Genomic DNA, 22,763 nt, shown 5'->3' with positions numbered 1-22,763 from the left:
GGGAGAAGAGGAAAGGAAGTGGCTGAGGTGCAGAATGTCCACTGGGAATGTGGGATCCAAGAAAGGAACAGGCTCTGGGAGCAGAGAGGGACTGAGTGGTGAGGGTGAAGTTAAGTCACATAAGGAGATAAATAAGAGGGCAGAGGTGAAGAAGGTTTGGGCAGAGGGGTTGGTGTTAATTCTCCTTGAGGGATGACTGAGAGTGCAGAGGACAAGCTGGGTGACGATGTTCCCCTCTTTCTGTGTTTTCTCATGGAAAACATGGGAGTGAAGAGGCCTGCAAAAGGAAGAAGATGTTCAGGGACTAAAAGGGCACCAGTAAATTGAATTCAGCAGTTGTTACATGGCATGTCTCACATGAACAATATCAGGATGCTGGCCTGTGGGCTTCAGAAGACAGGAGGCACAAACCTGTCGCCAGGACCAGGAAAAGGAAAGAGGGGCCTATTCGCCTAGCAGGATGGGGTCACTGAAGACTGCTCCCCACACCTCGACCCACCCATGACTGCACAAGGCCCTCCGTGGCCTCCTCCCATTCCCAATCCCATGCCTACCCTCTCTCATGACCTTGGCAGGACACACTGAATTCCTGAAATGTATAGAGCATGCTTTCCAAAGGGTCCAGGAAACACACAGAATGATTCATCACCTTTTCAGAGTAGAATTCAGCTTCCTTCGCTCTTCTGCTTCTCTTTAGGTAACTCCCCAAACCTGGCAAACCTGGAGAGTAGGTGATGTGTAAGGAAGATAGGAGCTCAGGGATCATACTGGAGTCCCTTTAGAGGAGACCTCTGATGGCCCATAATCAGCTGACAAGGTCAAATGGTCATGAGTATTATTAACAAGGTTCGATTTATATGGTTTCATTCATCCAGGACATTACCCCAGCTGCTGCTCAAAACCACCATGTGATGCTCAGACATCAGTGGTTACTTCAAAGAGGAAGCTGAACACCTAGGATGTCAAAGTACTGATACAGTCAGGAGACAGAAGTACTGACTCCAAACCAACCTGGAGTCTCTCCTGGACATCTAACATGGCCACCTACTGGGGAATATGCAGTGCCCAGGTCAGTTGCTGCTTCCTGCCCAGACATGGGCAGAACAGAGACCCTGAATTGCTTAGTATCTTCCTATTACCCTTCCTCAGAGGGCTCTCTTTTCCCAGAGAGACTGTATCTAACAACTGACATCCTCTTAGAGCATGGACCTGGGGCCTCACAGAATTAACATGAACACTCACCATTGAAGAACGTGGTTAAATACACAGAACCTTACCTTTCAATGTTCCACCTTCCTTTCCCCTCTTGGCTCTGCCCTGATGCTGCTGAGAACAAAAAAAAAAAAAAAAAAAAAGAATGAGAAGCTGAGACCTGCTTCTCTCACACCTCTTTGCTGAGATGCTCAGATATTTATTATCCAAGAATCACGTGCCTCCCCATTTTAACAAATAGAAAGGTATTCCTCTTATCCATTTTTAAAAGTGATAGAATATTTCCCATTTTCCTTCTTTGAAAAACTCAAGGTAGGATTTTATTGTGGAATCTGGACATAGTGTTCTCAGAAGTCCTCTGCTCAAGGACAACACAGAATCATAAAGTAACAGTCACATCTGCTCCCTCAGAGGACCCTGTATTCTTGATGACAAAGCTTGCGTGGAGGGACCCTGTATTCTTGAGGACAAAGCTTCCATGTCTGGACATTGCTCTCCTGAGCAACTCAACATGAAAGGTTGGTTGAGTGATACCTAATGTGGGATAGGAACAATCAAGTGTCACTTTCTCAATATGCCAATCCAGAATCATGAAGTCCCATGTTTGGGGATTTATCCTAGAAGCACTCCCACACACACACACACTCTGATAGGCAGCCTGTGAGCCTACCATGGAAGCCTTCATCCTCCTGAACCCCTAGCCCTTCCCAATCTCTCTCCCTGGAGGAGTGATGCTCTATCACTCTCCAAGCCCATCAGCCCCATTTAGAAATGTGCGAATTGAAATGGGAAACAGCAACAGGGAATCTCTCTTGGATGTTTTTTACCTTTTGGATGTCTTAGTTTTTCCAGAAGGTTGGTGAAAATGCTTTCAACACAAGGTAGCAGAGGTAAAAAAGGAACAACCCAAACCACTCAGAAAGGAGAGGTAAGGGTTGATATTCCTGAAAGCTGAGGCAGAGCTCAGCCAGGACTCAGTATGGTTGTTCAGAAAACAGACACTCTTCTGGACTGTCTGTACAGTGGGGCTGCCTGAAGCAACCGAGTCCTGAGTGTTCCTGTGCTTGGTTGTAGCCCCAGGGATGCATCACACAGCACAGGAGAGTCACAAAGGGGTTCTGAGGGGGAACTTGGGACAACGGGAGGAAGGTAGCCTCAGCCCCCCTGCAGCCACCCCAGCAGACCCCTCTGCCCCTACTCGGACCTCTGGGTCCCTCTGCCCTAAACTCCATCCCATCTTACAACTTCACCCTTTCTTCATACCATACGTTTGCCTCAGTGAAATGTTCCATTTGTTTTATCTGTAACCCAGCTATTACCTGAGTACCCCTGTGCTTTGTGGAACCTTTGAGTTGGACCCTAGAAGTCTGAAACAGCACCCGCCACATACACCATAGGTGACGAATTTGAGCCTACGCCAGGCCTGCCAAACAACAATGACAACTACAACCAAGAAATAGCTGGGCATTGTGGTGGGCACCTATAGTCCCAGCTTCCTGGGAGGCTAGGGCATGACATTCACTTAAGCCCAAGAGTTTGAGGTTGCTGTGAGCTGTGATGACATGGAACTCTACTGAGGGTGACATAGTGAGTCTCTGTCCCACACACACACAAAAAAAATTCCCTTTTACTTCAATCTTCAGTCATTTTATTGATAATAATTTTTTTACTAATTCTATCTAAAGAACAGATAGTCCAACCCCTCTATGTAAATTTCATAACAGGTCTGTGACACCCCGAAGCCAGGTCACAGTGTGATAAACTGTTGACTCCTTCAGCCCAGGTTGGCAAGATAGGACCTAGAAGTGTCAAAGCCTTTGGGAAAATTCTGGTCTTCAGCAGCCTTACCTGAGTCTTCTATGGGCAATGTGAACGTGACCTTTCCTAATTGCCTTGGCACACACACAAAGCTTGAGAAGATGTGTTCTATGTAATCACCCCCACAAATGCCCAAATTTCAACTAGTATGCCAGACTTTATTCAGGCTCTTCTTGTCAGGTGTATATAAAACCAACATACCTCCACTTTTTCCTATTCCTTCTTTGTAAACTCTTTATCACATGATAGCTGTCCTCTGAACTGTCTCCCAACTTCTCTTGTCTCTCTTAAACTCTGCAGCCCTTCACTTGCCAACAGCTTCAACTCTCTCCTCTCTTTGATGTGCATCCTCAATCAAGTTTTCACTTAAGAAATATTTCCTTCTTGAAACTAGGAGAAACACTGGGGGCTCTGCCTCTGACCTTCTAATGCAGGTTAACCGGTAATTCTCACATTGTTCAAGAAATATGCAAATACAGAGAAGAAGTTTTGCTACCCGCAGCATCTGTAATTGCAAAAGAGATCTCTGGAACAAATCAGATACTGTGGGGCACAATTGTTTGCATTATACTGCCTCAGGAATGTGCATCAGTTCGCTATTCATAAAACCAAAAAGTGGATATAAAAACTAAAATTTCAAAAATGTCAAATTATTTTATAGTTTACTATACTAATATTAAGGAATATTTTACATTTTGTTTATTTGTTTTTTTATAGCTAGAGTCACTCACTCAGGTTGGAGTTAAGTGGTCCAACCATAGCTCACTATAACCTCAGAATCCTGGTTCAAGAGAAGCTCCTGCCTTGGCCGACAAACTATCTGGGACTACAAGCATGCATCACCTCTGATTTTTGTTGATATGGGGTCTTGCTATTTAGCTTTGGCTTGTTTTAAACTCCTGGTCTCAAGCAATCATTCTGCCTCAGCCTTCCAGGGGATTACAGGCATGAACCAGGTGTTCCTGGCCTGGAATATTATATTCAATGAGATGATGAGAATATTTAAATTGTTATATGTATTAACAAAAGCACAAAATACAAAAGTATATGAAAAACAAAATATTTTGTATATATGACAAACACATACTCACACACACAAAGGTAGAAATGAAAATGCTAACCACATGAATGGACATGCTAATTAACTTGATTGTGGTCATTATTTCACAATGAGGGCATATGTCAAAATATCAAGTTATATACCCTAAATACATGCAATTTTTAATTATCAACTGTACATCAATAAAGCTAGAGAAAATTCAAACTGAGACATTTTCCAAAATGAACAACTGAATTTAAAATGGGCAAAAGAGTTAAATAAGTGTATCATAAAGGTTTAGATCCAAATAATCAACATGATTATGCAAAAAGATGATGCTCAACCTCATTATGTATCAGAAAACAGAAAATTAAATCTACAATGAGGACCACTACATACTGCTCAGATAGCTAAAATGAAAACACTGACAATACTAAGTGTTGCCAAGAATGCAGAGCAACTGGAAATCTCATACATTGCTGGTGGAAATTTATGTTAATACAACCACTTTGGAAAATTGTTGGACAGTATCCCTGTACCCTTTAAGAGAGCATTTCTAGCCCTGGGTGTATATCCAAGAGAACTCAGTGCAGTGACTACCAATAGACAAGTAAAAAGTGTTCATAGCAGCTTGATACATAAAACAAACAAACAAAAAATCCCAATAATGAATAAAGAAAAAAAAATTGCAGTTTATTTACATCATATGAATAGGTATAGTTACATATATATTTATCTGAGTATACAGGTATAATAGGAGATGAGTTCTTATTTTTTTGATGTATCCTGATGATCACCTGTCATCTTGTGGCTTGTCCTTTAACTCTCCTTATAATGAATTTTGTTGATTATAGTTGTCAGTTTTGATAAGTTACAATCTATCACTTGTTATTGTGTATGCGTGTGTCTAGGTATGCTCTTGTAAAAACCTTTGTATAGTCAAGAGGTAGAGCAAATGGCCAAACAGAACCCTCCAGGGATTGTCCCCTTGCAGGAATACCAAATTGAACAACTACACACACAGAAAAACACCTTTGTAAGAACCAAACAACAGACAAGCAATCACAGTACCTACTTTTATCATCATAGCATGTAAAGAGTCACTGAAGAAGGTAAGAAAGATGGTTTGCTCAGACCACAAAACCTCAAAACACCTCCTCTACCTCAAGACGTGTCAGGCCAGCACTGCGTGGGGAGAGAATCTGTATGCCTGGGGAAAGGTGAGCACAGGACTGTAGGACTTCACATTGGAACTCAGGGCCATCCTATTACAGGGAAATAACACAGGGAAGAATTCTGCTGGCACCGATGAAGGGAGCATGCAGACCAGCCCCAGAAAGGAATCTTTTACCCCTGCAGTGAGAACCTGAGTTGCAGCTATCTCCAGCTACACTAGCTCATGAAAGTGGCCTGAGGCCAGGAATAAATATGATAGTCAGGCCCCAAGGACTGTGGTCCTTGGGCAAGTCTTAGTGCTGTTAGCTTAGATACAATAGACTTGGGGTGCGCATAGCTGGAATACCAGCTGTGGTGGCCAAGGGAGTGCTCGCATAACCCCTACCTCAACTCCAGGAAGTGCAGCTCAGGGAGAAGCTTGGGATAAGGAAAGGGAAGAGTACAGGGAACTTTGTCAAACCACAAAATAAAGTACCTCACAGACGCCTAAAGTCCATGATTGCAGGCCTTAGCTCCTAGATGACATTACTACACTTAACCCTGCACCAGAAGGAAATGTGCTTCCCTGAAGGGAAAGACCCAGCCCTGGCAGGATTCACAGCACTTTGGCCTTGAATAAACACCAGCAGTCTCCAGGCTACATAGTCTTTTGTGACCAGAGCAGTGGTGGCTGTTTGAAGCGCTTGCATCATCACTCCCCCAACTCTAGGCATCCAAGCATGGAGAATGAGACTCCTTCCATTTGGGGGAAAGTGAAGAAAGAGAGTGAGATGGTGATCCAGGGAATTCTCTCCAGACTTACCTAGGCACACCAAGGTGGTACTACCAGTAGGTGGCAGGAGTCATGGTGTTACTGGTCTTGTTGCACCTCCTAGGGCTGTCGTCTCTGAAGTGACCAAAGACTTACATCACAACACTCAAATCCCTCTGAATACCAAAAAGCATGGGTACCAAAGAATGGGTACAAATGCCCAGACTGCAATACCTAACTCTTCAAAGCCTAGACGCCAACAGACATCCACAAGCATCAAGAACATCCAGGAAAACATGACCTCGTCAAATGAACTAAATAAGACACCAGTTACCAATCCCAAAGTGATGGAAAGGAATATTTGGGGATACCCCAAGTTCATGAAGATATTATCTTATGATTTGTTCAAGAAGTATTATGTTTTACCTTTTACATTTAGCTCTGTTATCCATCTTAATTTTCTGTGTGTGTGTTTAGTACAATGTTAGAGATGTTGTTTTTTTCCCTACAGATGTTCAAATATTTGACTTTTATTTCCTCCACTGAATTGTCATGAAAGTTATCATTAAATCAGCACATTGAGTGGAGAGGGAACTGAATTCTGGACTCTTGTTCTATTAATTCACACCACTTTAATACTACACAGTTTGAATTAGTACCACATTACTTTAAATAAAAAATCTTTTTAATTCTTCAAATCCGGTATTATGAGTTTACAGACTCTGCTCTTCTCCTCAAAGACTGAGCTTTTGCTTGGGTTGCATTCACTCCATAGTTCACTCGAGTAATAAGTGACATTGTAACAATTTTCATTATATATACTCAATTTACAAATACCCTATATCTCTCCATTCTTTGAAGTCTTAAATTTCTCTCTGCATTTTCTCTTTTTTGGCTTTCAGTATGAGAAATCTTTATATCTTTTGTTAGAGCTTACATAAATGTTTGATGGTTTATGCTATTTTTGTTTCATTTCATTTCTAAAATGTTTATAACTGATGTATATAGAAATACAATCTTTAACTATTTTACTTATAGCAACTTTTTCAGACTTTGCTTGAAGATTCTTCAGTGTACACAATTATATCCCTTGTGATTAATGACACTTTCAATCATTTTTTCTTTTTCCAGTATTAATACCTCTAACTTATTATTTGTGCCTTCTGGAATTGTGCAGGAAAAGGTCAAATTGAAGTGGTGTTTCTTTTTTTTTGATGCCAGGAAGAAAGTGTTCAATGTTGTACCATTAAGTATGATTTGGCAGAAGAATTTTTATAGATACTTTTTATCAGATTAAGAAAGTTTCCTTTTATTTTCTAGTTTGCTGAATATTTATGTCATGAATGATTACTTAATTTTATCAAGTGTCTTTTCTACCTCCATTGAGATCATTAGATTTTCTCCTTTATTCTGGTAATGTGTTGAACGGTAATGTGTTGAATTGATTTTCTAAAACATACTCATTCCTAGAAAAAAAAAACAAATTTTTCACAAAATTCAGGTTCTGTTACTTATTATTGTGTTGCAACCACCCACTGTTTCTGGCCTACAGAGAATGGACATGATGTGATTCTTCAAGGATAATTGTAAAGTGTTTTTGGATGTGTTGACTCCAGGGTGCTTTGCTCAGGCTCTCTGAGGCTGGGGGTTGTGGTTAAAGAGGAGTGGAGAATGTGGACAGAAGTTCTTATAATATTTCCATTTCTCTTTGGTCTCCTTTGGTCACAGAATGTAAGAGGACTTTTAATACTTTTGACTCATTTGTAGGGGCCACCATTGAATCCAGGTCTCAATCAACAGGTCCAACTGACTATTGTTGCTTCCCCCGAGCACTTGAGCTTGCATAATAAATCCAAGATTCTGGGTGAGTACACCCATGTAAATAAATTTGTACTGATGGACTTATGTTTTATTCCACTTCATCATACAACCTTTTATGATCTTCTCTACTTTGGTCTTCTGACTCTCAGGAGAGTGGCTACAAGCTTTGTAGCCTGTACAAGTTACCCTGCCTTGCTCTGGCTATAGGGGATTAGGTCATGGGCGTTTACAATGTGCCTTTCATGGGGAACATGTTTATCTGGGTGAAAGGACCAATGTGTACTTATCTGACCTGTAACCAGGTATGCCTCTCACAGGAAACTTATTTTTATTGGAAGAGGCCTTTGTGCCTCTGCCTTGTATTAAATTTTTTCCTGTCAAGGAAGGCACTCTCCCCAAATATGCAAGAATAACTTTCACACTTTCTCCTTCTAATGCTTGTTGACTGGCTTTGCAGAAATAAGTTTGAAAATAAAAAAAAAAAATAAATAAAAAGATAACACTCTCTAGGGAAGCCTTGTTCAGGATAAAAGTCAGGGCAGGGATATCAGCCAAGTGAGACACAGAGGGGGCAACACAAACAATATGGAAAACATGAAATGACAGATATTTATTATTTACAGGCCCATGAAGGAATAAAGGACCCAGTTATGGCCAATAGGAAGGGCACAGGGACAGTGTGCAGAGCCAGCAGGTGGTGAGCAAGACAGAGAGGGGCCTTAGGGTTCAGGCCTTTACTGGGGTCCGGGACATTACTCAAGCAGTTTTCCCATGGGAATCTCTAACAGATGGGCTTAGAGCAAGCATGTCCCCATCCCAAGGGGTCACACTATGACCAAGAGATGGTCACTGTGTACATCTGCACAGGCCATGTGGGATGTGGGGGTCACTGAAGTGAGTCAGGTTGATGGAGTTGACATTTCCCAGAGGGAGGTGTTCAACAGCAGAAGATTGTATAAAAGATATCTGGACGGACCATACTGATGAACTGGGAGGAGGTGGAGAACAGAATCTATGTCAAGGGTAACTGTGTCCTGCTTCCAGTAAGAGAAGGTTGGACCTATATTCACAATGGATGCTGAGGAAAATACAATGAAGAAATCTACTACACATCCTCAGAATTCACTGCTACACACGGGCTTCTACTCCTGCTGATGTAAAATGAAAACACCCTGTAGTTCCATCCATTTATAGGCTATCTTCCCCAGAAACAAGTACCACCTCATCCGTGCTATGCTGAGAAGTAACTCCAGAGCCTAGACAGGCAATGAGGGGAGGTAGGGTGCGATGTGAGGAGAATCGCCTCAGCTTGTGAGCACTGGAGACAGGTGCTGTCACTGAAAGACATTTCTTCTAACAGTGAGGGTGAGATTCCCTAACACAGCAAAGGAACTTCCAAAAGGATGGGGTCCAGGGAGACAGGGGTTACAAAGCTCTCAGCATTGAATGTGAGTGCCCAAATGTCTCACTCCTCCTTGTAGAGGCCTACATCTTACCCATCTCAGCCTGATGTGGGGATGAGCCCTGGCAGAATCCAGCACCAAACTGGGGCTACAATTCTACATCCTCACCATCAGTCCCAGGACTTGGTTTTCATCCTGATCTCCTCCACAAAGAAAAGATTGACCCTTTCAATTTTCCCTGAGGTTTCCTTATTTTCGTTGTGTGTATGTTTCGTTGGCTTTAATATCTCCTTTCCCTATACTGATTTTCAGGTCATCTAAAAGAAACCACTTCATACTACAATCTTTATACCAGTATTATCTTGACAAATTCTAATTGCCACAGACCCTGGATCTCCCAACGCTGTGCCATGACCCTCACTTTATCCTCAACCACCAGTGATGATCTTCTGAATATCACTGCATTTCATGTATCACTGATGAGCCATTATCCCAGGAAGGAGAGGATCCCTGCTATATTAAATTTTAAAATAACCCAATTCCATAATTCCATTTTTGTGGATTTAATTCTGCATCCACTCCCGATACCATTTATCACAAGAATCCTCACAGGAAACAGAACCATCAAAAGGTAATAGAAGTGAACTTCAATAAAGGCACTGTTTACAAAGGCATGGCGGATGGAAATGGAAACCTGAAGCTGCTCTCCACTGTCTGAAGTCTGACTTTGAGGTTTTCTCCATGATGAAGAGCTTGGACATTATGAGTTAGGTGATGTAGAGAGGGGAAGTGATTTTCAAGAGACAGACAATTATAAATAGAGCTGCAACAAACATTCTGGTGGAAATGTCTTTGTAGTAAAACGATTTTTGCTCTTCTAGGTAGATACCTAGTAATGGAGTTGAGAGATCATATGGAAGATCAACTTTCAGATCTTTGAGAATTCTCCTTATAATGGAATTGAAATACATTCTTCTTAGTAAAGTATTACAAGAATGGAAAAATGAACGTCCAATGTATGCAAAACAAACTGGAACAAATACATAAACCATTACACGCTTGCATGAACAATAAAACACAAATATAATCTAGTACGGGGGCAGGGAAGGAGGGGGAAGAGGGGAAGACAATTGACAGACGGCGGGAGGGTATGTGGGCATCTCACCTAATGGGCACAATATGTGGTTGGATATCACGGCCCCTGGGTGAGGGGTTCTTTTACGACTCAAACTTTACCTTGGAAGTGAGAACATTGTAATATGAAAATTTGTAGCCACATATTATTTTGAAATAAAATAAAAGAGTTTAACACAATCATATTTGCATATAATAAATATAACTTTGGGTCCAGTAACAGACATATCTATAAAGAAGTCTGGTTGAGAAAGGAAGATAAAAATCGAATCGTAGCTAGAAGTGGTTATAAGATGGAGAAGGATTTATTGAATGTCTAAAGAGACTATAGTGTGTCAGTTTATGGGAAAGAGCTGGTGTTGAGGCAGATATTGGAGAGAAAATTCTGTAGCTGAAAGAATCGATGATCAATATAACTAAGAAGACAGTAGAAAAAAAGGATGAGAGCACATCTGGTGCAGGTGCACTTTGCTTCTGAGTCTTGTGAGAAACAGAACAGAGGGGTCTGTTACTGTTACTGAAAATGATGTCCAAGGGAAAATATTGAGGGAATACTCCCTATGGCTTTAAATTTCTCCATGAAGGGGAAAGTGATACCCAGGTTACCAGGAGAGTTTTAATGTAGAGATTTGTGGTGAGTTTGTGAAGAGTGGCAAAGATTTGGATACACTGGCATGAGTAACGGGAAAGACAGGACCACTCAGGATTGTTGGGAGTCCAAATGAAATGCAGCATCATGAATTACAGCTCCTGCCTTGTGTGATTTCTTCACTATCCCTTGGATATTAGGAAACAGGGAGTGAAAATATGGGTAGCTTGTCGCAGGGTCCAGACTTTGCCAGAAGGGTGACTGGCCATGGAATTTAGACTGCAGAAGGATGAGAGTGCTAGACCTGGGCTGGTGACCTGGCACACAACACAGGTTTAGATGCTACAAATTACTGTTAGATCAAAGAGCAGGTAGACACAAAATGAATCAGCTGCAACAAGCAGCATTTGGCAATAAAACAACATTAGTGTTAAAGACAATCCCAACTTGCATCCACTTAACTCTTTGGCTTCCTCTAACCTGAAACTCTTTTTCTCTTTGCTGATATATGTCCCTTGACTCCCTCTTCCCATCCCACATAAACTTTTGCTTATTGGCAATCTCCTCACAAGCAATACTCTCTTTGTCTCACCTCCTACCTCCAGGATAACATCCATGTTACCTGTCCCAATACTGGCCACATTGGGGACCCAGTTATCGATTAAGCCTGTGATATTTTTATGTTCCTCACTTTCCAGTCAGGAAACCACACCATTCCGGTCCAAGTACCTGCGTGCTTCCACAGCACATGAGCATGCCCCACATAACAGGTTCCTAAGCACCATCTACCATTTTCTTCAGATCCTCCTTCAACCAGCCCAGTGTCCACCAGAGCAGTAACCCTTAAACCACTCCCACCCATCCTTACCCACATGTGTGATCCTCTGTTGACTGAACACTTTTTCTGAAACATGATTCAACCACTATTTTTGGTAATACATATCTATCTTTGTCCTGCTTTAACAGATATGGAAGACCAATCTTGTTTAATCCTCTCAACCTTCCTAATGCTGAGAGCCTTTAATACAGACCCTGTGGGTCACAACCCACAGGTTGAGAACTGCTGCTCTAAGGGATATAAAATACACAATGAGAGAGAAGGTGTGAGCTACAATATAATTCCATGAAGACCAAGAGATGGGAAGCAGCCCATCTTCTCAAACTGCCTCAGGCAGGGAAGAGGGTGTGGCAGGACATAATATCCATTTCTTGACAACAGCTCCAGGGCACTGGTCATCTTTTGGAGGCCAAAAGAAGCTACTAGGAAGAAGTGAACTAAGTCCTACCGTTCCTGACTAAGCACACACTCTAGGTTCCCCAAAACCTCTGCCTCCGAGACAGCACAGAGAAAAGACATGATTCTTAGGAGAATATTTATTGGGAAGAATCTCTTGATTCTTATTTTAAGGGAGTGAATTTTCCTCTCAGGAAATGCAGGGAAGCACAGAGACCCTGCAATCTCAGCAGTGCAGGGGGGCTGGAAGGCACCTGGCCAACTTAAAACCTACATGGGGTCACACATGGGGCACAGGCTCTCTATTGGCCATGGGTGGGAAATGGTCATGACACAATTGGGGGCTGCCCTTTCCAGAGAATCTTCTTCCCCCTTCTGTTTTATTCTGCATTTAGAAATCCACTGCCAACAACTAATGTGATGTTCAGTGACAGGGATAGGGAAGACATGTGCTCCTAAGCATGTCCTCATGCATCTTGTCTATGTTTCCATGAGGGGTGCACAGAAGAGTCTGCCTGCCATCTTAATTGTAAGTTCTCTGTTGTCTCACGCTTGTTGTAAAATCAACATTGTCTTAGGGCTCTCTGTCCTTCCTTTGACCACAAGTAAAAAGGCAGGAGGGAATAATCCAAAATGGCAACTGGATTTGTTCTCTCAAACTGTTCTACATGACTACCTATAATGCTTCTTCTAGGTGGGTGCTCGGAAATCCCACCTTCAGAATTTGGTGTTCCCATGTGTTCCAGTTGATTCAGAAGTAAGCTAACTCTTGAGGGTTGTGAATTATTCCCTGATTTTCTAGTCTTTTCACAGAGTTAGACCCACCCAGACCCTTACCTGAGACCTCTCTAGATCACTCAACAGACGATCTTTTCGGCCATATCTCAAGCTAAGTTCCTGGTTCTTCTGAGTATGCTTGTTAAGTGAAGCATTTCTCAGCATCTCTCTTCGATGCTTCCATTTTATCTGAATCCAAAATTCTCTAGTGATGATGCTGCCCTATTTTCTTCAGATGCTCAGTGCTGACAGAAAAATCTCCAGAAGGATGGGGATTAGAATACAACCTTGGAGGACTGGCTGGGGAATGTTGCCAACTGGAGGACAAAAGTCTTCCAGGGATTTCTTCATCAGAGTATAAAACCCACATAATTGTTGTTCTTTCTGTGACACATTCCACATCAGGTAGGAAATGTCAGAAGGCATAACACGCTGTGCCTCATTCTGGGGTTTTTTAAAACATGCTCTACAGAACTTAATCTTGGATAGGGAAACAGGTGATAGGACTGGGAGCAGGAATTGAAATTGGGCCTGAAACTGGACCTGAATGAGGGTTAAGGACTGGAGACTGGGAAGGGTTTAAACACTTAAAGAAACATTGGAGATGGTTAATTACTGGGGATTCTTCACCTGTGAATGTATTGGAGATTTAAGAACAAAGATGTTGAGGAACATCCACATGGGACAAGCACAACAAAGGGCAAGGACTCACCCTGAAGGGACAGGAGATGCCCGGAGAGCTGGGTGTATTTTGCTCTGTGTCATCCTCAAAGTTCTAAGGACACAGGAGCTGCTGTCCATGTGTGGGTCTCTGCTTTGCCTCTGCTGGTTCACAAAGGAAGGGAATCTGCTGAGTCATACTTGCTGGCAAATGATACTAACATTTTCCATGAAAAATTGACCACATTTTGCCATGTATACTGTGCACCCACGTTTTTGGCCCAAACATTCTGTAAAACATAACCCAGCTCTAGGCCAGAAGAGACACATGTGGGGAGGGCTAACACTCCTCTGTAAACATGCAGATTGTACCACTCTTCCACAGCCACCCACACTGTCAAGGTTGCCTCTTCCCTTGATCCCAGGAGCCATTCCCTCCTCACCATTTCAGAAGCCACAAAACTTTCCCACACGTGAACACTGGGGCAGGAGATTCTGAACTGATCAATCCAAAGGCAGCCATGATGGTCCCTGAGGCCAGCACAGGGTTCACAAAACCCTCTGTGCAGGGCTCCAATCCCTCTCTGCACAGGGTACCCAAACCCTCTGCACAGGGCACCCAAAACCTGTGTGCAGGGCTCCCAATCCCCTATGGGAAGCCACACCTTGGACCACAGATTCCACCCCAGAAGTCCAGGGGCTACCTCGCCAGCCACACCACAGCCCCCTCCCTTGGTCATGGCACTAGGGAGAGGCCACAGTGTCTCACTTCCACCACATCTTGGAATCTCCTGGACTGGACAACCACAAACTCAGTAGACCCAAGAAGGAAAGCACAACAGCTCCAGGAGGCCCAATGGACACCCCCACTCCAAAGCTGTACTACCCACATATGATGCACATTCTTGTTTAACCCTCAAAAATTGGGGCAAAAAGTTGCATATTGTACATGGCAAATTTTGGTACTTGGGAGTGTGGCCTAAGTTGCTTTGAGAAAGAACCTGTTTTCTTTGCCTTTTCCTTCCACTTCATGAAATCACTGTGGTTTTAAACTTGTCTCTCCAAGAGGGCCAGAACATCAACTTAGGCAGGGAGAGATAAACAGATGTTACAAGGTTGGCTGCAGGGTCTCCCACAAATGAAGCCTTAGAAGGCAAAGGGGAAGAAACTCTGAAGGAGGAGCCTCCTGAAGAATTATGACATTGCTTGGAGGGTCACTGCTTCTAATGGCTGGGACATAGTGCACAGCTCATCAGCACCATCAGAACTTATTTAGAAGCTTCCTTAAATTGAAGCCTCAGGTTGAGTCACAGTTAAAGTGCCATCTGCTGGTGATGGAGCAGACAGCCTGTTGGTTCCTGATGATAAACGTGGGAATCCGTGGCACAATTTTCTGGGATAAACTTGGTGACAGATGGACATCTCTGGAAAAAGCAGAGATCAAAATAGTTTGAGGGGGTTCAGAGAGACAGTCACCTCTGATTACAGAACAACATCTGCTCCCTGAGTGTCCCCTATTGGGAGGGGAAGAAAGGCAAGTGGCTGGGGGGCAGAATGTCTGCTGGGAATGTGGAAACCAAGGGAGGAAATAGTCATTGGGACCAGAGAGTGACTGAGTGGTGAGGGTGAAGTTGAGTCACATAATGGGGTCCTCAGGTCAGGAGAGGAAATGGAGGGGGGAGGTGAAGAATGCTCAGACAGAGAGGCAGGCCTTAGTTCTCCTGTAGGGCTTCCCAGGAGTACAGAGGACAGAGTGAAGGAATATTGTCTGGATACACAGCTGATGAATGTGGATGGTACCATGGTGCTAGCCTGAGGGTTACAGAAGTCAGGGGGCACAAAGCTGTGACCAGGACCAGGGCAAGGAAAGGGGAGCCTTCTGGTCTAGCAGGGAGGGGCCACCTGAAGCCTGCTCCCCCTCACCTCACCCCACCCTCTGTCACCTACCCCCACTCACATCCCCTTCCCACGACTATCAGCTCCCATGACAATGGCAGGATGCACTGAATCCATGAAATGTATAGAGCACGCTTTCCAAAGGGTCCAGGAAACACATGGAAAGACTCCTCACCTTTTCAGAGTAGAATTCAGCTTCCCTCACTCTTCTGCTTCTCTTTTGGTAACTCTCCGAAACGGGCAAACCTGGAGAGTAAGTGATATGTAAGGAAGATAGGAGCACAGGGATTATACTGGGTCCCTTTGGGGAGAACCTTGGGTTATTAAACTCTGATTGCACAATATCAGATGACAAGTTGAAATGTTGAGCAATAATATTAACAGATTCAAGTCTGTGTGGTTTCATTTCTGAAGTACATTACCCCACATGCTGCTGAAAACCACCATGTAAACCTCAGACATCAGTGGTTACTTCAAAGAGGAAACTGAGCACCCAGGAAGTCAAAGTGCTGATACAGTCAGGAGACAGAAGTGCTGACTCTAAACCAACCTATAGTCTTTCCTGGACATCTCCCTTGGCCACCTATTGGGGATTACCCAGGGCCCAGGTCAGTCACTTGTTCCTGCCCACAGATGGGCAAACCAGAGACACTGAGAACTGTCTCCTTGCTTAATATCTTCCTATGAGCCTTCCTTGAAGGGTTCTCTTTTCACTGAGAGACCGTATCTAGCAACTGACATCCCCTGCTAGCAAGGACCTGGCGCCTCATGGAAGTAACAGGAAGGTTCACCACTGGGAAGCTCAGTCAAATACACAGAACCTTCCCTTTCAATGTTCCACCTTCCTTTCCCCTCTTGGCTCTGCCCTGATGCTGCTGAGAACAAAAAGAAAGGAATGAGAAGCTGAGACTCGCTTCTCTCACACCTCTTCCCTAACAGGCTCAGACACTTGTTATCCAAGAATAACATTCCTCTTCACTTTGACAAATAGAAAGGTGTTCCTCTTATCCATTTTTAAAAGTGATAGAATATTTCCCATTTTCCTTCTTTGAGAAAATCAAGGGAGGATTTTGTTGTAGAATCTCCTCCTGGTGTTCTCAGAAGTCCTCTGCTCAAATAGGACACAGAATCAGAAACCAACAGTCACATCTGCTCCCTCAGATTCTGAGGACAGAGCTTGGATGGTCTGGACATTGCTCTCCTGACCAGTTCCACATGAAGCAAGGGTTGGCTGAGTGATACCTAATATGGGAAAATGACAACCGAGTGTTATTTTCTCAATATGCCAATCCAGAATCACGAAGTAACGTGTTTGGGGATTTATCCAAGAAGCCCCCACCACACCCAGATAGGCAGCCTGTGAGCCTAAAGTGGAAGCCTTCATGCTCCTGAACCCTTAGCCCTGCCCAACCTCTCCTCCTGGAGGAGTGATGTTCTATCACTCTCCAAGCCAATCAGACTCATTTAGAAATGTGGGAATAGGCATGGGAAACACCAATAGGGAATCTCTCTTGGGTGTTTCTTACCTTTTGGATGTCTGAGTCTTTCCAGAAGTTTGGTGAAAATGCTTTCAACACAAGGTAGCAGAGGTACAAAAGGAACAATCTGAAACAGAAGCGGAACTCAGCCAGGGCTCAGTATGTTTGTTCAGAAAACAGAGACCCTTCTGCACTGTCTGGAGAGTGGGGCTTCCTGAATCAACTGAGTGCTGAGGGTGTCCACGCTTGGCTGTAGCCCCAGGCCTGCATCACACAGCACAGGAGAGTCACAAAGGGGTTTTGAGGGTGGGGAGGGGACATCAGGAGCAGAGCAGCCACAGCTCCCCACCCACCATCCCAGCAAATCCTCTGCCCCTTTTGGGACTTCTGGGTCCCTGTTCCCTCCTCTGTCATCACATTTTACATCTTCGCCTCAGAGAAATGTTCCATTTGTTGAATCTGTAACCCAGCTATTACCTGAGTCCCCCTTTGCTTTGTGCAGCCTTTGAGTTGGACCTTCAAAGTCTGAAAGAGCTGGAATTTCTGCTTCTACCCAGACATTTATACTTTCAGGATTACACAGATCTTCAAATCTGTCTTATCTACAGATTTTTTTTTTTTTTGCTTTACTCTAATCTAGATATAAAACCTAAAGTTGTATTACACTTAGTCTTTTGTTGAATAGTAAATGTTTTAAAGTCATCCTTTAGTGTTTTCAATCAGAGTAGCTGACTCAAATAAAACTAATAATATTATTCAACATTTCAATACTAAAATAAATAAAAAAAACACTTCAAGTGATATTGGAGGTAAATTTAGAGCACTTATATATGTGAAGTAAGTGAAGCTTAAACTCTACAAGGACTTGACATCCTCTCTACATACATATACACACGCGTGTGTGCACACACACACACATGCTTTGATGAATTAGTCCAATATTTTGAAATTCAGCAATCAATTCCCTCCTATTACTGCCATCTTCCAACATTGTATTTACCATACTTTTTTTTTTTTCCTAACTCTACTTAAAGAGCAAATAGTCCCAGGCCTCTACATTAATTTCCTTACAGATCTGTGGCTCTTCCAAGGCAGGCATAGCTCACAGTGCGATAAACTGTTCACTCTCTCAGCCTATGGGGACAAGTAGGACCTAGGAGTGTCAAATCTTTCAGGCAGAATCTGGTCTTTAGCAGCCTCACCTGAGTCTTCCATGGGCCATGTGAATTTAACCTTTACTATATTCAGTCTTTTCATGTCGGGTGTATACACTCCCTATATTACTCCACCTTTTTCCTAAGTCATCATTATAAACTCTTTCTCAGATGATAGCTGTCCTCTGAACTGTCTCTCAACTTCTCATCTCTCTGAAACTCTGCAACCCTTCACTTGCCAAGAGCTTCCACTGTCTCCTCCCTTTGATATGCATCCTCAATCAAGTTTTCCTTTAAAAAAATATTTCCTTCTGGAAACTAGGAGGCACAGACATCTGTATATTTGGGGCTCTGCCCTTGACTTCATAATGCAGTTTTAGCAGTAAGTCCTACATAGTTGAAGATCTATGCAAATGCGGAGAAGCCCTTTTCCTACCCCCAACATGTGTGACTCCCAAGTGGTCTCTGGATCAAAACAGATACTGTGGGGCACATCACGTTCCTGGCATTATACTCCCTCACAGATGGGCACTAGTTGGCTATTCATAAAACCAAAAAGGGGACATAAAAATGAAAATTTCAACAATTGTGAAATTATTGTGCTGTTTATTATACTCATATCATGGAATATAATACATTTTCTTGTTTTTATAGACAGAGTTACTCACCTAGGCTAAAGTGAAGTGCTACAATCATAGCTCACTGTAACATTAGACTCCTGGGTTCAAGAGATCGTCCTGCCTCAGCCTCCAAACTATCTGGGACTACAGTCATGAATCACCTTTAATTTTTGTAAAGACAGAATCTTGCTATGTTGATCTGACTGGTTTTGAACTATTGAACTATGTCCTCAAACAATTCTTCTACCTCAGCCGCCCAAGACATTACAGGGAGGAACTAGGTGCACCTGGACTGGAATATTATATTCAATGGGATAATGAGAATATTTTATTTTTTTCAGTGTATTAACTAAGACACAAAATACAAAATTACATGAAAAACCCAATATTGTTGTTTTTTGTTTGATTGTTTTTTGGTTTGTGCCTTTCCCATATTTTATTAAATTTATGTTTTTTTAAGAAAAATCATAAAGACAACATATGTACAAACATTTTACGAAAGAAAACATGGCTAACACTGGCTGCAGAAAGGAAAGCTGAAGGACAGATACTGAGTTTCTGGGATAGCGTCCTTAAACAAAGACATCTAAAATGTGTTTTGGTAAGAGGGACTTTATGTAACAAATGCCATCAAGTGTAACCTAATTTGTTGTGCCCTCAATGAATCCCAAACAATAAAAAAATTAACAAATAAATAAATAATGTGTTCGGCAGCTGAAGCAGGCTTCTTTCCTGGTGACAAGTGGATGTGGTCAATATGCAAACTATGGTAAATGAGGGCGGGACCCAGGCCCAGTTAGCCAACTCCTCATCAGTAAGGCCATGATGTAACTGGAGCTCATCAAGCAACAGTCAAAGTGCTGTATCCCATCTAAACTGACTTAGGCCTTCAAACTCTACTCCCTCACTTGGAAATGATGCTCGGCTGTCATACAGACACTTGCTTCTTTACACAGAACGCTGGGCCATGCTTTCCTTAACACGCCTTGTCAGGTTTTTCGATAGACCGAAAAGGAAGGAATTTTAGAAATGCTTCCTTCAAGACAGAAGTCAGAAAGAGAAGTGATCAGGATCTATTAAACTTGGTGTGTGCGCAAAGGGGTGCAGGGGGAAGGCAGGAGCATGGGAGAAATGACCCCGTTAGGCCAGGCCTGGAAGATGCGAGGATCCGGTATCCCACCCCATTCACTGCCCCACCTGGTACTTACAAACTCGGTTCCTTACAAACTCGGTTCCTTCCTCAACTCCCCCAGTTCCTTGATCTCCACCTTCTTGTACTTCCCCGACTTCCTGCAGTTGGTGATCACTAGGACTACCAGGCCGGAGACCACGGCCAGCACGACGACAATGAGGCAGGCTGTGAGGCGCTTTATGGAGAACTGCGGGGCCTTCTCTTTCAGGTGGTAGGTGAGCGTCCACTCCACCTCCAGGGGCTCTCCACTCACGCTCAAGTCCAGTCCACAGCGGCTGTGGAACAGCGACTCTCCCTTGGCGTCCCTCTTGAAGTAGTAGACCTGGTCGGTGATATCCAGGTCGCAGGGGCCCTTCTGGGATGTGTTCTGCCCCAGCTGGATCTGTGGCCCCCCACGAAGCAGGGCTGCAGCAGGTAGCGCTCGCGGAAGAGCCGCCACAGCTTGGCGTCCAGGTCTGAGCAGTTGAAGGCAGCCACAGCTGTGCAGTGGGGCAGGTAGATGAGGATGTGGTGCGTGCGCTCCAGCTCCTCCCATCGCAGGCTCATGTCACCTTTGTCGGTGCAGCGCCCACCCGCCGAGTTCACACACCAGCACACAGATGTCTGGTTGCATTGGCGCGCTTTGAAGCGCCCCTGGTGGTCGCACTCAGGTTGGTAGAGCCCGTCCTTGTCCACCAGCCAGTGATTGCTGGGCTTCACAAGCCCCTGCAGTCCAGGGGGCGGCTCATGCGCTCCTTGAGCAGCAGGCACTTGGAGGTCAGCACGGAGCCCAGCACTGGCACAGGCAATGGGCAGTCAGGGCTGCATACCATCATCTTGTTGGTGGGGCACGTGCAATTGTTCTGCGCAGCCACGTGGAGGGTCACCGCAGCCAGCAGCAGCAGCAGGCCCCGGGCCATGGCACCGCGAAGGGAGCGCTGACCGGGCTCGGCGGGCCAGCGGACAGGGCGTGGGGCTCGGCAGGGCTCCGGCGTCCGAGACAGTCTGTGGGCGTCTGCCACCCGGCCACTCCCTCCTGCTCTTATACTGGGCAGGACCTGCCTCTGCCTTTGAATTACCCCCTTCTATTTGGGGACACATCACGCCCCCCACCCCCTCCGGTCCCAGGAATGGCCCCGTCAGCCCTGGCCGCCCAATATTGTTGTTTACATCACACACACACACACACACACACACACACACACACACACACACACACGAAGGTAAAAATAAAAATGGTAACCACATGAATGAACATATTAATGAACTTGATTGTGGTGATTATTTCACAATGAGGGCATATGTCAAAATATAAGTTATGTACCCCAACTACACATAATTTTTACTTTTGAAGTATATATCGCTAAAGCTGAAGAAAATTCAAAGGTGAAGAAACATTTTACAAAATAAACAACTGATTTTAAAGAGCAAAATATTTAAATAAATGCATCATAAATATTAAGATTCCAATAACAACAATATTATGCAAAGATAAGATGCTCAACCCCATTACTCATTAGGAAACAGCAAATTAAAACTACAATGAGTACCACTGTATACTACTCATAGCTAATATGAAAACACTGACATTATTCAGTGTTGACAAGAATGCAGAGTAACTGGAAATCTCACACTTTGCTGGTGGGAATTTATGTTGGTAGAACTACTTTGGAAAATTGTTGGACAGTATCCCTGTACCCTTTAACAGAGCATTTGTAGTCCTAGCTCTGTACCCCCCAAAATTGAGTGCAATGACTACCAAAAGACATGTAAAAACTGTTCATAGCAACTTGACTCATAGCACACCAAACCAAAAAATATCCTAATAATGAAGAATGGAAACAAAATTTGCAGTTTATTTTCATCATAGATAGGAATATATATATATATATATATATATATATATATTCATCTCAGTGTATATACAAGTATAATAGAAGATGAGGTCCTTTGTTTCTGGATATATCCCTATGATAATCCCTTAACCCCTCATGTTGTGGCTCATACTTTACCTCTCTTTATCATTAATTTTGTTGAATAAAAGTCTGAATTTTGGGGAAGCACCTGTGTCTCAAAGGAGTAGGGTGCCAGTCCCCTATGCCGGAGGTGGCGGGTTCAAGCCCAGCTCTGGCCAAAAACCACACAAAAAAAAATTCTGAATTTTGGTAGGTTACAATTTATCATTTTTTATTCGAGTGTGTGTGTGTGTGTGTGTGTAGGTATGTCCTATGTAAAAATTTTTGCATATTCGAGAGGTGGAGCAAGATGGCCAAATAGAACCCTCCAGGAATTGTACCCCTGCAACTACACAAAATTCAACAACTATGCACACAGAAAAACACCTTCATAAGAACCAAACAACAGATAAACAATCACAGCACATAGATTTATCATCACAATGTTGAAAAAGTCAGTGAAAAGGTAGGAAAGGTGGTTTGCTTGGCCACACAACAACACAACCCTCCACTATCCCCCAACAGTGTCAGACTAATGCTGGGTGGGGAGACAATCTATGTGCATGGGGAAAGGAGGGGAAAGGACTGCGGGACTTCACATTGGAACTCAAGGCCACCCTAACACAGGGGAACACAGCATAGGACAGAATTCTGCTGGCACCCATAAAGGGAGTTTTCAGACCAGCCCCAGAAGGGAATCTTCCACCCCAGCCTTAGGGACCTGCATTCCAACTTGCTCCATGAGCAGCTCATGAAAGTGGCCTGAGGCCAGGAATAAATGTGAAAGGTAGTCAGGCCACAAGCACTTTGTCCTTGCACAAGTGTTGGTGCTGCTTTAGGCTTAGATACAATGGATGTGGGGTGGCATAGCTGGA

The 22,763-nt window shown here is 43.6% G+C and overlaps 2 pseudogenes; both read right to left on the bottom strand.

The window, feature by feature from the left end:
- Window positions 1–18,245, bottom strand: part of LOC128563382 (dnaJ homolog subfamily B member 14-like) — an 86,358-nt pseudogene extending 68,113 nt beyond the window's left edge.
- Window positions 18,246–19,982: 1,737 nt separating this feature from the next.
- LOC128563381 (tumor-associated calcium signal transducer 2-like) lies at window positions 19,983–20,853 on the bottom strand (annotated as a pseudogene).
- Between the last annotated feature and the right edge of the window lie 1,910 nt (window positions 20,854–22,763).

The sequence above is a fragment of the Nycticebus coucang genome, chromosome 13, assembly GCF_027406575.1.
Source record: "Nycticebus coucang isolate mNycCou1 chromosome 13, mNycCou1.pri, whole genome shotgun sequence".
Lineage (NCBI taxonomy): Eukaryota > Metazoa > Chordata > Mammalia > Primates > Lorisidae > Nycticebus > Nycticebus coucang.
The sequence above is the reverse complement of the archived record's forward strand: the minus strand, read 5'-3'. Positions and strand labels throughout refer to the sequence as shown.